This window comes from Stegodyphus dumicola, chromosome 1 (genome assembly GCF_044657685.1).
Source record: "Stegodyphus dumicola isolate Sdum_Otavi_A_Nest chromosome 1, ASM4465768v1".
NCBI classification, from domain to species: domain Eukaryota; kingdom Metazoa; phylum Arthropoda; class Arachnida; order Araneae; family Eresidae; genus Stegodyphus; species Stegodyphus dumicola.
This window is the reverse complement of record NC_140768.1, coordinates 89954688-89966117: the sequence shown is the minus strand read 5'-3', so window position 1 is coordinate 89966117 and position 11430 is coordinate 89954688. Positions and strand designations below refer to the sequence as shown.

General features: G+C 34.5%; 1 pseudogene across 1 annotated transcript in view; it reads right to left on the bottom strand.

Annotated features, from left to right (window-relative positions):
- Positions 1-5871: 5871 nt before the first annotated feature.
- The window catches only part of LOC118188017 (octopamine receptor beta-2R pseudogene), a 414059-nt pseudogene continuing 408500 nt past the window's right edge, over positions 5872-11430 (bottom strand). Inside the window, exon 3 of the transcript XR_015041425.1 lies at positions 5872-10280. The product of XR_015041425.1 is annotated as an octopamine receptor beta-2R pseudogene, transcript variant X2 (transcript). The remainder of the gene's footprint in view (positions 10281-11430) is intronic.

Genomic DNA, 11430 nt, shown 5'->3' with positions numbered 1-11430 from the left:
ACGCCACAAGTGTGGCCTTTTTGCCAAGCGAAAGAGAGGAAGCAGTGAGTTCGAAGCAGGCCGCTTACCTTAGAAGTTACGCAGTTGCTATTTGCCTTCCAGGCCAGAGGTTTTAATCCTCTTGATAAATTAAACGTATTGTAGTGTTCACAGTCTCTGTGCTACATACGCTTCCTGTTATTATAAGGCCAATCTTCCACGTGTATTATTCTAAAGTTAAATTAGAGTTTAGTTTTATTTTTTTACTTTTACGTTAGACCCCGAGTGGCGGGTCATTCTATTCCGAAGTACGGAAGTTATTGTATATAGAGAAAAATAAAGGGTTTTGTATACCCTTCGTCTGTATCCTGTCTACTTACTACAATTAGTGAACATAGCTTTAGTAAGCTCTCTGTTCCTAGTCAGGTCCTTGTATGTTCCCGAAGAAGGTTAGAAGGAACATTGAACCTGATAATCTATTGTAAATGAATTTTCTGAAATGAAATGCTGTAAATGAAGTTTGGTGTGGTTTCTAAGATCTTTGTGACTTTGCTGGAAATTTCAGAATACAATGCATCAGCTTGTAACCAAAAATTTAGTAAATCTTCATGTAGGTATCTAATTTTTATTTTACGTCTGCCGAAATATAAATTAATTGCTTATTTTCCTTCATCGATAAATGTTTTCATTTACTCTAATCCTGAAATACTTTTTTAATCCATTGAATTTTCTTCGAGAAATATTCTCTTACCCTTTTTAAAACTGCGAAATGTATTCTAATATGTACTTTTTAACAGTGCCATAATTTGAATTAATTTTCCATTAGAAATCTCTTCAGGTTTTCAAAAATTATGCATTAAGCTCTTGGATATAATATTACGAAATATCTTATTAATAAATTAAAATTCTGTATTAATTGCTTCATTAATTTTTGAAGTATCTTTTGACAGTACATACCTATTTAGGTATTTATGGTTCGTTTGCAAAGATAAGTGATAAATAGGCCAAAACCTCATTTCATTGCATTATTTTGAGCCTAATTACGTTTACTTTCGTTAGAAACGAAAAATAAATTTTACATGCACACTTTCGACGAATTATTTCTTAGAGTTTTGATTATGATTTGCAAAACCCCCTCAAAAATAGTTTAGATTTCCCCGAACAGAGTTGGAGGACCAATACTCCAGTTTAACCCTTTCCATCTTGGAATCTTTTAAACTAGTGGAGGTTTAAAAGAAAAGTCTATGAAGTATTGTTTGCAGGTGTTAGATGAACTTCCTTGCAACATGGTCTTACTTGAGTGGTTTGGACTATCAAATCATTGCACAAATAACGCTTAAAAGAAAATGTCCACAAGACACGCGGACAATCGCCAGATAAGATCTCTGGCGGAGAACGATAAAACAGTTTCTACTACCGATAAAAATAGACCTGAGGAAGGTTACTAATGCCACCAGCAGGGTCGAAAGGGTCAAGCCACGTGTTATAATCTCTGACTCAAACAGCCTTGCTATGTAAGCTGTCCACATTATATTGCAATCCGAACAATTTTTAACAATCCCTGCTGCCCAGGAAACGTATAAAACCTTAATCACATTATGCTTCGGCTACGCGGGACTTGGCGTCGAAAGGTACAATTCTCAGAACTCCCACAATTCCAGGCAACGTACGTAGCTAGGTTACCATTTTCACTTACTACAAAGACTTGAACGTCAAACATTAATCGATTATCGCTCAGATTGGGATCTCGTGATGCTTCAGAAGCAAAGCTTTCGTCTGAGTGGTTATCTCTACTCGGAACAAAGGTCCAGCCGAGACATTTTCAGTGGGGTTTGAAAAAATCCCGCGTAGCCGCAATATCGTTTCCGTAGCTAGGCGGGACTTCGCTTTAAGCGGGGCTCTTTTTTCTAGGAATCCTCCCGGCCTCCAGAATCTCGTTTCTCAGAAAAGTCCCGTCTAGCTGGGACTGTAGCGAAGTAAGGAAGTAGCGCTCCTGACAAGGGTACCTTCTCTTCAAACATTCTACAATGAAACTGTCATTCAAGAATGTGCGAACATCATTGGTTAAATATGAGGATTCTCATCATTTGGTAAAACTGTTCTGTCAGAAATGTGAGGTACAGTAAGGTCAGTAGAAAAACATAAAACATGGTTAGGCTCTTCACTGTGTTGACTTCACTTACACAGACAGGTAAGAGACATGATAACACAAAGGAAAAAGTTGTTAAAAACAGAAACAGAAGAGAAACAGCCAAATGAAACATAAAATTAGTAACGCAACAACCTTAAGTATGGCATAGGTTTAGTCAAGGTCTCAATCGATTTCGAGGGCAAACAGGTACAGGTCCCTCTTCGTCAGCAGAATTCTTTGCTTCTGACGAAGAGGGACTGTACCTGTTTGTCCTCGAAATCGATTGAGATCTTGACTAAATCTATGCCAAACTCAAGGTTTATGGAGTAGTTGCTTTTGAGCAGACTAGGAGTCAGTGACGCTAGAGCAGAGCTAGATTAAGCACGTGCTTAGGGCATGTATGGGAGGGGGCACCAAAAGATTTTTCATTGCTGGTTTAACTATGAAAGGCATGGGTAAGTTAAACCAAAACCCAGAAAGCGATGGAAGGAATGAAGAAAAAGCTAGTGTAAACATATGAGGAATCAGAATCTTTTATGTACTTAGAGCCTCTAAAAGTCTTAACCCGACCCTCTGTTACACGAGAACAAAACTGTAGTATAGTATACTTCCGAATACCGTATACTTCTGAAAACATAAGTACCGTATACTTCTGAAAACATGTTTAAATTTATCGGGCTGTTTACCATGATTCCAAAAATGGTGTACAAATGTTTTATTTTTTCATGTGTTTAAACGGAACATATTTGAAACGGTATTCATGTTTGATATCGTTTTAGGAGACGGGTGTTTATGTGCACATACAGAAAATTTCATTTAAACTGGCATAGGTTCGCATTATCATGATATAAAAGTAAATTTCTAATGCCCTTATTTAAGGTTTTGCCAGTAATGGAAATTTCTTCTTATTTAATGCTACGGTTCCGGGAGAATTTATTATTTCTCATGCAGCGTGATTTATTTTGACCGAATGTGAGAAAGGCATTCGTACTGGACGTTAAGGAAAAGACATCCATGCTTTCAAAAATTGAGCTCTATTATGCATAATTGTTTTTTAAAGCACATTGCGCTGCATAATAGTGTGATGTTTACTATATGCATTGTACTATATAACAAAAATCTGACTAATAGAGGGGTAATTTTGTACACACAGTGTTTTCTTTAAATTAGGATATTATAAATTCAGCTTTAATTTTGCACCTTCATAAAACTACATTAGAATATTGAACAATTCGTAGGTTTGTATCTTATCTTCAAATACAACAGACAGGTATACAGAAATAAATGCCGTGTATTAAGGGTAAAACTTTTTCAATTTAATAAAGTTAATGGATAATTTTTCCTGTGTGTAATAATAAAATTAGTAAACTGTATTATTTTCCTATATAAATAAAATATTAAAGCAAAGAAGCAGGAAATAATTTTTTTTATACATATTGAATGCTGTATACACTAATGATCTTATAAATGTTACATGTATATTTCGTGAATAATTTTCATATTATTTTACCACTAATTGAAACTGCATTAGAAAATTAATTAACATTTCTTATAAGTCATTCGTTTTCTGTACTTATTTAAAGCAGAAATGACAGTGTACTATGTATTAAATACAGTATATTAATTGTAAGGTTTGTTCTATTTTATAAATTTAGAGGATATTTTTTATAATCGGATTACGTTAATTAAATAGCCTAATACCAATAATAATATTTTTGTGATTTCTTTCACTGAAAAACGAGAAATTACATTTTAAATATACGAATTAATTTATATTTTTATGCACATGTTGTTGTACCCAATAGCTGCAATTATTAAGCAGTTATAAAAACATAATATAGTAGAATAAAGTTCAATTACTTATTAAATTAATGTATTTTGCACAATTTTAGCAAACAAAAATTTCGATTCATGACAAACTTCTATCGATAAAAGAACACGAATAATCCAAATAACATGAAATACTCAAGGAATTATTATTATTATTTTGATTATGCAGCATTTCAGAAAAGATATACGAGGGTTGAAACTTCAATAGTGGCAACACAGCTGAAAAAACGCTACGCAACAAAACCAAAGAATATCGCGTATACCACACGTGAATTACATACCTACCTAACCTCTCAGCAAAAAGACTCGTCCTGCCTACGTCACGCGCATGCGGAGTGACGCGAAGAACGAATCCTTGTATTAGCTCGCGGTCTAAAGTAAGTGTTGTCAGGATGTTTTCAAAACAAGAACAACGATGTTGGATAAAAATTGAATGTGCCAGAGGTCGTACAGCACAACAGTGTCATCAAGGGCTTCAAGAGGTTTGCGGGGAATCTGTATTGCCTTACAGAACCGTAGCAAGATGGGTGAAAGCATTCAATGAAGGACGCCAAAACGTGGCAGACATGCTGCGGCCAGGTCGTCCGAGTGTTAGCGATGCAGACATGCAAGCTGTTGCCGCACTAATGGACAGTGATCGCCGCCAAACGATTCGTCAGCTGGCCGGACAAACAGGATTAGCGCATACGACTGTGCTGCACATTCTGAAGGAACGCCTGTCCATGAGAAAAATTGCTTCACGATGGGTTCCACATCAATTGACGGAAATGCAGAAATGGCTACGATACGATGCTGCCCGAACCCACCTGGAGCGCTATGAGCGCGAAAGAGATGCTTTTTTACGCCGTATCATTACGCTGGATGAGACTTGGGCCCGATCGTACCAGCCAGAACTGAAACGCCAATCAAACGAATGGCGTCATCACGGGTAACCACGACGTTCGAAATTTCGTCAGAACCCCAGCAATGTGAAAGTTATGGTGATTCTCGTGTACGACTGTGATGGTGTCATCCTAACGCATACCGTTCCCCCACAGCAGACCGTCACTGCGCAGTATTACTGCTCATTTTTGGAGCACAATCTCCGACCAGCTTTGAGAAAAAAACAGAGACACTTTCTGAAAAACGCTCCTCTCATTTTGCATGACAATGCTCGGCCGCATGCAGCTCAAGCTGTGACTGATTTGTTCAAGCGATGGGGCTGGGAAGTGCTTTACCATCCACCATACTCCCCAGATCTAAGCCCTTGTGACTATGACTTAATTCCTAAGATGAAGGAACCACTTCGTGTCACTCGCTTCCAAACTGTTCCTAAGATTCTTGCGCCAGTAGACCGGTCCATTCAAACTATCAACAAAACAGGCGCTGCTACAGGTATTCTGCGACTTCCACATCGTTGGAAACGGGTTGTACACAATGCTAGCGACTATATTGAAGGACTGTAAAACATGGCGACATGAATCACTTTTGTATTCCTTGTAAATAAATAGTCGTATATATATTTTAAATGGATGTAACTATTTTGCTATAAATCATCATGCATTTGTTTTTTGAAAGTAATTATTGCCACCATCCCAAATATAATTATAGAAATGTATGCATTTTTTAATGCTTTACGAAGTTAATTTTGCCTTTTATAATGAAACATTTTGACAATGATACTAAGATACAGATACATTATTTACATGTACATATAATTTATATTTTTTATTTATATATAAATTTTATATTTATATATAACTATTATATACATATGTTCAAAATAAAAATAGTATTTCTGTTAACTTTTAAAATTTTAAATTCAATTTCCCATTTCGATACTATTAGGTAATATTAATACTATATACTATTCTGTACACTAATAGCGAAATTAAGTTTGCAAATAGAGAAAGAATTCATTTCTTCATTTTAGATACATAAAGTAATATTTGCAATATTTGAACACATTTATGAATAAATAGTAGTATAAAATGTATTTAAAGATTTGAGGGGATTGAAAACAAAATGTATTTTATTTTAGATTAGCTCTATAATAAAATTTACTTAATTTTATTTTAAATGAAACCTTTTCCAATCAACTTGAAAATTAGCATAATCGTTTGCTGTCAAATTATTCTTCGGATAAAAACGCAATTTTTGAATCGAATATCCCATGTGAATATAGATTCATATGATTATGATTTCAATATTAGCAATGGAAGTTGTGTGGAAGATAAAAACCTTTCAGTTAGGGCAGTGGTGACACTTTCCTTTAAACTGCTGAGTTTTGCTGTAGATTTGAAACATGAAGATCTTAAGCTTTACCGAGCGGCAGCACATTGCTTTTAAATCGCTGAATTTATTAATAAAAATCCTTAACTTTGCTCAGAACATAAGATAAATAATTAATAAATTTCGAAATACAAAATTCGTACTTCGAGATGCGTATGATTGGTTGGAGGACTAGCTGTGTTCAAAATCCGGTGATTTTGGTACTTTCGTTTCTCTGCAATACAAGAACAAGCATAAATATATGCATACATAGTATTTCTGTGCATTCATTGACTTTAAACATGAATTCATAAAATAAAAAAAAATAAATGCTATATTTTCATTGCTTTTTCTAACCAATAGTTTTTAATCTTCCTGAAATTTGAAGATTTTCCAAGTAAGTTCTAACGCGTTTAGAATTAATAAATTATACTGCAATGCAATATATCATACGATATTTCCAAATATCTAACACTATATTAAAAATTCAAAGTGAGTTCTTAATTAGTGCGTTTCTAGCCACACCGACAAGGTTAATCATAGTGCAACTAATTTAAGAAATGGTCAATATACTGTTCCATATGTCTGAAAAAAACCTATACACGCATGCATAACAAAGTACATACAATTCTGATCTGATATAAAATTATGTGAGTTTTATCACATCTATCTTTTATAGCGACTTTTTATCAGCATGATAATATACCATGTCCAAAAATGACCTTATGCGGATTTTCTTTTTCAAAAACGTTTTGAAATTAAATATCACGGTCAATTTTTATGGCAAGGGAGTTGAAATTTTTGTGCCATACTTTTTCGAAGTGTAGAATTTTCCTGACTATGACGGAATGAAGGATCCTATAAAATCTTAAATTTCATACTTTTTAAAAAGTTGATTTTTTATATCTTTAATAAAACTCTGCCAACACGTGAATATTTAAGACATTTAGAAAACATGTTTTATCTGAATGTATCTGTCTACGACCAACGGTTGGGGAAAAGGAATATTACGTAAAGTTTTTCATGGGCACAATATACAAGAATTCATTACTTTCAACTGGTTGACTCTCAGAGGTTTGGCAGGAATGCTGTAAGAGATAACACTTCTCAACACTTTAAAGTAATAATATTATTATTTGTGTTCTGCGAAGTATAAAATCTCCGGTATTTTGTAAGGAAACTCACATCTTCAGAAATTCAAAATATTACTTTAAGCGGGAGTATAATTAATTTCATAATTTTGCAAATAACGAGAACTTTTTTGGATTTCCTCCCCTTTTATTAATGTTAATGGTCTATAAAGAAAAAGGTCAGATTTAGAAGGCGGAGGTAATATGAAATGCTTTTTCATGAAGATAGGTTGTCCGATATTTCAGGAAAAAACTATGTCCAGGACATTTTATAGGTAGCTTAAAAAAATCATTTGTAGGACTAGGAAGCTACTGGATAATAACCAGCTTCCGAGACACTGGATAAGTAGCCAAGGAAATAAAAAACGATAATTTATATTTAAAATATATGAGTAGGAATGGGGACTTAAGGTTAATGAGGAACGTTCAGTGTAGTGGATAAATAGCCAGGGAATTGTAGGCGAGACTAAAGATTCTTGGTTAATCAGCAATTTTCAGAACAGTAGGATAGGTAGCTAAGGGTCTGCTGAGTAGGCTTGTTTACATTTAACAAGAACAGACTAACTTTTAAGTCCTATAGCATAATGATCCATGGCTAGCTTTCGGGATATTGCGTAGATAGTCAAGAGACTGTTAATAACTGTTGATAATCATCAGTTCACATAATACTGTTTAGGTAACCAAAGGGGTTTCTTTGTAGCCTTTCAAGAAGAATGTACTGAATTTACCTTGCACAGGTCTTATAACATAATAATAAATCAACATTTTCGAGGACACAGGATGGTAGCTGAGGTAATGTGGTATCCAATGAACTGTCGGTAGTACTGAGGATTGTTAATTAATCAAGAATTTCCAGGGCAACAGATGTGTAGCCGAGAAGTTGTTAGGAATATGGATTATTGGTTAATCAGCCATTTCTTGGTTATTAGATAGGTAGCTAAAGGATTGTTGCTTAGTGATTTTTAAGATACCAGATAAATAATCAAGGGACAGCTGAGTCGCCTGTTAAAAAGAATGCAGTCTATTTACAATATCTATTAGTCTATTACTTTTATCACGAAGTATCCTAAAGTCCTAAAACATAATGATTAATCACTAGTTTTCAAGGCACAAGGATACTTAGCCAAATAATCATAAATAGAGCCAGGGACTTTTGGATCATCAGCAGTTTCCACGATGTATGATATGTAGGGACAACTGGTAGGACTAGGGACTTTGGTTGATCACCAGGTTCCAGGAATCTGAAAACATAACAAAAGGATTGTTGATAGACCTAGAGATTATTGGTTAATGAGCAGTTTCCAGGACACTAGTTAAGTGCCGAGAAATTGTGAGTAGCTCCATGAGACAGATGCACAGGATTTGAGTTTAAAGAGGACAGAACATAGTATAAGTTCCAGAGCATAATAATTAATCACCACTGTGCAGAACACTGGATAAATGGTCGAAGTACTGTTTATAGGTAACCGTGGGTCCCTTACGATCGGACATGGCATTGTCTTGCATGTGGTTATGAGACCATGTGTAACCAAAGCCATGTTATAAATATTAAACTTTAATGAATTGAAGATCAAAGGAAATTGCTTTCTATCTCTATCATGATACTGACCCAACCTGCAACCAAGCTGTATTACTGGATTAGGAGTATTAATGGGATAAATGTGTTACACGCAAGGAGAATAATTTTGACTAACTTCCCGATAAAGTTTCATTTATGGTATACTTTGCAAAATTTTGGGATTATTATTGATAAATTGATATCACTTGGTTCATACCATTAATTAATGATTTTAAGTCAGACAATATATTTAAAAGTATTCGGTTACATGCTTACCTTTAATGCTATAAATTTGAGATCATTAATAATTCTACCTTTTTTTTTCAATGTTACTATTCAACATTAGTAAAGTAAATACTTATATTCTAATACTGATATCGATTTCAAACTTAAGATTCACAATCGATGTCAGTACTGGAATTAAATTTATGACTCACTTATGTTTCAAAAATTCATTTCCCAATTAAAAAAAGGAAAACTGTAAAGTTATGCAAATAATAGCGAACTGGTAACAATTGATTTCAGTTTCTACACACATGATGAACATAATGAACACTCTCTGCACACTTTGCAAACACCTTCCAATACATTAGGATATAACGAGTTCTCATAAACATTTTTTTTCTAAAATACTGTAATGTTGATAGTTTTCAGTCAATAGATATCTATCAATAATCATTACAGAAAGGGGTTTCTTTTGATACATGTCTGTCGAGCAGGATAGCAAGAACAGCTGAACATTATGCTGCAAATGGCGCAAAGATAAACCTAAGGTTAAATGCTTTTGAGCTTTTTTAAATATTGCCATGAAAACGGGATGATCTCCCTTTCAGCGTTATCTGCAACTAGAAACAGATAAGTTCTCTAAATCTTGTATTTATGAATGAACACTAAGAATGACCACAAACACATCGACGCACTAATGTTATTCACACACATTTTGGGGTTACACAGAAGCAGCAGAGGAAGCGAGAGTTTCTATGAGTCTTAGTGGAGGTCGATCCTCTGACCATTTCGCACATCTGTTTCGCGAAGAAACTTATGGAGTTCCGGTGAAGTTCTCGATTCGTAATCGCTTGTGGTTGGAAATATTGAGTCTCTGCCGATAACAGGTCAAAGTTGAAGCCAGTATGTCTCATTGGCCAGGAACATGCAGCGAAGGGATGTTGGAAAGTGTTTGCACTGATCAAGTTTCAATTATTCAGTGCTACTGAGAACTATCTTGTCTTTCCAGGACAGGACTTGAAGCACAGCTCTGCGTATTCACCGGTCCCATAACATTGATCTCAGTTAAAGAAGTGCATTTCACTTTCCAAAGTCCCGAGGAATTTGATGCACAGGTAAAAATCCGTCGACAATCCATTGAGTACAGAGCTGTTTATTTCTTCTGGTGATTCCACTGCTGAAAAAAAAAAGGAAAATAAAAATAAGTTAAAATTATATAGTTAGGAATAAATCTTTTCTATATATAATATCAAATCCCACCATAAAACTTTAAGCGACAGAAAACTTAGTTCACAATACCCAGTGGTTCGCTATACCTGACGGTTAGATAAAATAAATCGATTATCTCCCAAAAAGAGTGAAAACGTACTAGTGAATCAAAACAAAAGTTAGCATTGTCACATGGGACTATAGCAGTTGTACCTCCATGGTTTACAATGAAATTAAGTTATTTAAAGTTCCAGAATTTGCATCAAGTGCTAAACAATTCGAAGCACTATATTTACTATATTCTTACAGTAATCATGACTATTTTCACGTACATGTTTTTTCCAACGGATGGAATAAATGAGAAGGTACAGGAAAATGATCAGCTTATAAACTTCATATACGCTCTCAGGTTACATTGGTTCTTTAGAATTTGTACTTTTCTTAACTGATCTTTTTCCCATGACGGCTGAAAAATGACGTCATAGCTATTATAAGACAAAACATCTGACTTTTAACCCTAAATTCAGGTTTTTCCAGTTAAATTTATTTTAGCTCTGCTTTTAAAATGTTAAATGCATTCTGTAGCAGCTCTCAAGCACAAAAATTATTTATGTTACAATAGCTTTCAAGCCTGGTGTTACCGGTGTTTTTACACTTAAGAGTAAACATGATACCTTAATCTTTAGTGTGTAAATAAGAATTCTGCAAAATAAATTTTGCTTTATTGCATTAACGTAACAATACATAAAAGGAATATCATGTTGAGTAGGGATCAACAACGCAGTACCTGCTAGCACCACATTACCAGCGAAGCAATTGTAAAATGCTCCCCGTACAAATAACTATATTCTACATGACTAGATGAACCAATTTCTGACTGCTAAAATCATCTAATTCCTAATTCCACATGCAATGAACTATTATCTGTCCCCGTTACTTTCATGTACTCTCTGCAATTAATGGAGTGCTACGCTTTACACCTGTAACCTGTGTTTTTTCATACACTTGCCGTTTCATGAATGTATAGTTCAAGTAGAGTAAGAATTCTGCTTTCAGATTAAAATAACAAAAAGATACAGACAAAACTGCTTTCGCAATGGTTGGTACTAAAAAAACGA